This window comes from Coenobita brevimanus, chromosome 47 (genome assembly GCF_032717465.1).
Source record: "Coenobita brevimanus isolate Jiangsu-jjx chromosome 47, ASM3271746v2, whole genome shotgun sequence".
In the NCBI taxonomy this organism is placed as follows: domain Eukaryota; kingdom Metazoa; phylum Arthropoda; class Malacostraca; order Decapoda; family Coenobitidae; genus Coenobita; species Coenobita brevimanus.
The window spans coordinates 17,537,504-17,543,600 of record NC_137000.1 but is presented as its reverse complement, the minus strand read 5'-3'; positions in this window follow the sequence as shown (position 1 = coordinate 17,543,600).

The window sequence follows — 6,097 nt, the reverse complement described above, 5'->3', positions numbered from 1 at the left end:
TATATATATATATATATATATATATATATATATATATATATATATATATATATATATATATATATATATATATATATATATATATATATGCAGAAAGAGAGAGAGAGAGAGAGAGAGAGACAGACAGACAGACAGACAGAGAAAGAGAGAGAGAGAGAGACAGACAGACAGACAGAGAAAGAGAGAGAGAGAGAGAGAGAGAGAGAGAGAGAGAGACAGACAGACAGACAGACAGACAGAGAAGGGAGGGAGGGAGGGCACCCAACAACATGACAATAACAACAGCCAACAACGACAAATGAGGACAGTAGAAATTACACCAGGAAGGGTGATTGTCCGTTTCACATTACATACCTCAACATAACCGGTTGAGGTATAGCATGCAAGCCGCCCAACAAATCTCGTGATCAAGCCTGCAAGTGTTGCTTTAACCACTTTTGTAGTGATGTGGGGCATCGGGATCTCATTGTTAATATAAATGAAGTGATTGCCAAGGCCGACAGGTATTTGATACGGCGAGGAAAAAATTACATCAGGTGCCCGTGTGGAATGACCTTGGGCACATTGCTCACTGCACAGTGAAAGAGGAGTTTTTAGTCCAACATTCACATGGAAGTTCGTGTTATGGGCCTCTGGCTGGGGATTTGGTGCGCTCTATAACCAGGTCCAAATATGTCTCAGGTGGTGAGAGCTCATGATCGACAGTCAAGAGCACATTCGCTGGCTACTAGGCTGCCTGGTGGTAACTCCTATGACCTCTGGAGAGGTCTGAAATCTATGAACCCTAACTCCCACTGCGTGCTTTGGGGGTGAAGGAGAAAGCATGGGGCCAGTATTACTCAGTCATCTTGAACTGTGCCAAAGATGAGGGCAGTGAGAATGAAATTGACGACTGGTGCACTGCAGTACTTTAAGAGTACTGATTTACCCGAAATTAGGATTGTCTTGAAAGACCTCCCTCCTAATGAAGCTCTTTTTATAGATAGGCCTCCCTTAGAAAATTATAAATACGTACTACCCACCTTAACAATATGACTGTGTTTTGTAAATACCTACGCTTCCCACCATTCCATTCCTAGTCCAGTCCTTGATGCAGTAATTGTTTCACTATTGAAGAATAAGGTCGTGGATCGTATTGTTTAACTACAGACCGACAGCAACTCCGGCAGTTTTATCAAAGCTCATACAAAGAACCCTCCTGCACAGACTGAAAGATTTTATGCTCTGTGCTGACAACAAGTTCGGTTAAATAAAGGATGACAGAACACAGATATGTGTCTGTGCAACCAAAAATATCATTAATCAGTGTACCAAGAGTGACTTCCAGGTTAAACTTTCCTTTTTAAACGCAACTGGAGTACTTGGCACTGTGAACTATTTGGAAAAACTTTGATATAATGGTTACTAATGGAACTTCAAGTTATCTTGTCAATCTGATGATTTACTCATACTGTACATTAAACAGGAGCCTCTGGTTAAATGGGGCAACTCCAGTGGCGTCTCATCTGGTAATAAGTGTAGATAACAAGGTACGATGTTTCCCTACTAATATAATGTTTATGTAAATCAGTTCAATATCCTGTCACGGGGGGATGTGAAATTAAGGATTAAATAAATGTTATATGTTTGCTTGAAAATGGAGACAAGGAATTGACTTGTGAAAATCAAGCAGTAGGTTTTACTTTATGCCGGCTTACTTCGCCGATTCTCTAAGGACGAGAATTTATAAACTTTCTCAACAGTACACAGCAGAGACTAATTACTCACGAGTGCTGTTTGTTAGTACTGTTGGCCTCTTGAGAAAGTGACTCCACCCCTGACAATCAATAACCAATGCTATTAATGATAAACAGGTTCTTGCCGGTGCATTAACTCCTGGCTGGCACAACGGATTTAAGCTTAATACAAAGGTACTGTTCCAAGTATCAGTTATGAATAATGCAAAGCGTTTGTGCAAACTAGGAGCGGCAACTAAAATAAGCAAAATGTGGAGAAATAAAACACGAGTTTAACTACATTAAGCTCAAAGAAAAAAGGACTGTAAATTTATTAATTACAATGAAATAAATTTACGTTACATGTCTCAAAATGAATTCAAAATAACAAGGAGAATACACTCACTCGCTCACTCAAAAGCTAGATGCTTAAACCTAGGAAAAACGAAAAGAAATACTGGTCAGAGGAGGGGGGGCTAAGCAGAATGACTGGGCGCCAGTGCAGGACGGACGCTGCAATACGCTAAACCCTCTTCGCCGATTCACCGTCTAGGTGGAGACTTCAGGAACTCACTGTACAACGGCGGTGCTGCTCCATGCTGGGCACAACGAACCTACTCTCGCGACGATCCAGTCCTGACTAAATTCAAACTATGAGGCAAGGGCTGGGGCTGGCCGTGTTTGCTTCAATGGTCAATGGAAAGAAAGTGAGCGATATACGCTCACAATAAATCACTCAGTGAAGGCGCTAATGTCGCGGACAAAAACGATCACTTATGAAACAGTGAAAAATGTTCTGAAAACCGTCCCAATTGAGTGAATGCGAGGACGGTTGAACTGAATGATACGCAGTGGGAATCCCACTAGAATTCGTGGTTTTCCCACCGATGAAAAATGTCACGAATTTATAAATACGCTCGTGCGAATTCGTGACATTATGCCCCATCAAAATGAAATTTTTCTTTTTAAAAATTTTTGATATACATACATATAAATCCTAATTTAGTCACACAAGATTCACACTGTGGTGTGTGTACTACCCTGCTACAAGAGAAAATCACAGTCGTCCATGAGCATAAAAACCTCACATTTACGTTAATAGAAGCAAGCTTGAGGAAAAAACTCCGTGATGACGGTGAAAAATCCTGTACTCAGGTCAAATTAAGTGAAAAGTTCGCTACATTTACATTAACAACTAATTGTTTTGTAGCATGACGTATGTAATACACGGTGTAGGTGTGACAGTTGCGGTGTATCTGTGCCTACATGTAAAATTATCTAATACAAATCAATAGTAAATAATGACGACGAGGCAGAACAGAAGAGGCGGCAGCATGCGACAGGGACGATCAGCTGATCTGCACGACAATGCTGCACCCGCCAGCTGCATCTGCAAAAGGAATCAAGGTGAAGCATCAGAAGTGTCATTTCTCTCTCTCTCTCTGCCTAGCAGACAGTACTTATGTTACAAAAAGTACACTATTTACATTATTAACCAGGAAACGTAGTCCTTGGATTGCTCAAATCTCTGAGGACCCCTGTAGTTTACTGGTTAAACTAACATTATTAACCAGGAAACGTGCCAGTTCTTGGATTGCCCAAATCTCTGAGAACGGGCAGTTTACTGGTTAACCTACATTATTAACCAGGAAACGTGCCAATTCTTGGATTGCTCAAATCTCTGAGAATGGGCAGTTTACTGGTTAACCTAACTCTACACTTACAATTAACACTGGCAAGCTGAGAATCCCCACGCAATCTCGGGCAGGTCACATTTTAACACCCACCGTGGGTGTGAACACTCATGTGGACAATGTGCATTCTCCAGGAATCCTATCGAGAAGGTCCACAGCTCGAGACACAACAAGGTAATTCATACACAGCCTCGGATTGTCCTTACGGGGGTCTCAAACTTCCCCTTAACCTGCGGTATACATGTATATACAGGTCCTGGACGTAATGTGTCCTGTGGGACCAACGAGCGAGACGTCAGGTCTTACTGGTACACTTTTAACTAGGAACCAGGCTGGTCCTTGGATTGCATAAATCTCTAAGGACGCCTGTCTTACGGAACCCAGCATACAACAGTTGCCAGTATTAGTCAGCAGTTAGCAGGCGAGACATCAGGTCTGCGCCTACATTGTCACTTCCCTTGATGTATCTCACAACAAAGTTAAACTGCTGCAAATACAGTGTCCAGCGTGTCATTCTTGCATTAGCTGTCTTAGTCGTGCTGAGACTAGTGAGTGGCATATGATCAGTTTCCAGAGTGAATGGTGCTCCATATAAATAAAAGTAATATTTCTTAACACCATCAACCACGGCCAAGAGTTCCATCTCAACAGTACTGTAATTCCTCCCGGCGGGTTTTAGCTTACGGCTGTGGTATGCCACTGGGAAGATTCCACCTTCCAATTCTTGCATTAATACAGCACCTACTCCATCTTGTGAAGCATCAGTGTGCAGTATGAAAGGTTTGTTGGAATCAGGCAACTGCAAAATAGGCTCCTTACACAGCATATTCTTAAGGGCAGCAAAAGATCTCTCTTGCGCTTCTCTCCATTCAATGGAGATTCTCTAAAGACGAGGATTTATAAACTTTCTCAACAGTACACAGCAGAGACTAATTACTCACGAGTGCTGTTTGTTAGTACTGTTGGCCTCTTAAGAAAGTGACTCCACCCCTGACAATCAATAACTAATGCTATTAATGATAAACAGGTTCTTGCCGGTGCATTAATTCCTGGCTGGCATAACGGATTTAAGCTTAATACAAAGGTACTGGTCCAAGTACCAGTTATGATAATGCAAAGCGTTTCTGCAAACTAGGAGCGGCAACTAAAATAAGCTAAATGTGGAGAAATAAAACACGAGTTTAACTACATTAAGCTCAAAGAAAAAGGAACTGTAAATTTATTAATGACAATGAAATAAATTTACATTACATGGGTCTCAAAATGAATTCAAAATAACAAGAATACACTCACTCGCTCACTCAAAAGCCAGACGTTTAAACCTAGGAAAAGCGAAAAGAAATACTGGTCAGAGGAGGGGGGGCTAAGCGGAATGACTGGGCGCCAGTGCAGGACAGACGCTGCAATACGCTAAATCCTCTTCGGCGATTCACCTTCAAGTTGGAGACTACAGGAACTCGCTGTTCAACGACGGCGCTGTTCCACGCTGGGCACATTGAACCTACTCTTGCGACGATCCAATCCTGACTAAATTCAAACTATGAGGCAAGGGCTGGGGCTGGCCATGTTTGCTTCAACGGTCAACGGAAAGAAACTGAGCGATATATGCTAACAATAAATCACTTAGTGAAGGCGCTAATGTCGCGTACAAGAACGATCACTCATGAAACAGTGAAAAATGTTCTGAAAACCGTCTCAATCGAGTGAATGCGGGGACGGTTGAACTGAGTGATACATAGTGGGAATTCCACTAGAATTCTTGGTTTTCCCACTGATGGAAAATGTCACGAATTTATAAATACGCTCACGCGAATTCGTGACATATCCTACCACCTAAGTTGATATGAGTGCTGGTAATTATATTTATGATAAATTCTGCAGCTCACTGAGTTTTTTAGAGGACATGGATCTAATGGCCCGTTCAGAGGGTATTTTACAATCATCAGTGTGTGTGAAGCATATATCTGAAGTCATGATATGATTTATGGTACCAGAAAATGTGACTGTAAGCTTATTCCACCAAAAACTCCAAAGTGAACAACGTCCATTCTGTACAGGTAAACAGGTGGACCCTTGCACTTATGGGCAGCTTTTCATACCATAGTCATATATATATATATATATATATATATATATATATATATATATATATATATATATATATATATATATATATATATATATATATATATCATCAGCCGTTTGAGTGTCCATTGCAGGACCGGCTTATCACTACCGAAGTGGGGACGATACAGCCAATGTATCTCTACCAAGTGGCTTAGGCTGTCTGGTAGAGATTATATGTAGGGTGAGAAGTGCTTGTAAGTGTTGTAGTGTTGAAGTGGCTTTGGATATGTGTGTAGTCTGTAAACCAAGTGTAATCGGCCCGCGCAAGCCGACTGGGTGCAAGCATACTTTATAGTAAGTGACACTAGTTCAACCACAGCACCCCTTGTGTCTGCCAAAGCAGTACGTGGCCGAGTGAACACTCCCAAAGTTTATTACCCTGGTGGAGCGCAAACCCTGGTTCACCCGTGTACGAAACGCACACTCTACCACTGTACAACAAAGGCTCCATATATATATATATATATATATATATATATATATATATATATATATATATATGCAGATGACTCAACACCAAATAGTTCATTCACACTCAGACACCCATTAACAAAGTCTAAT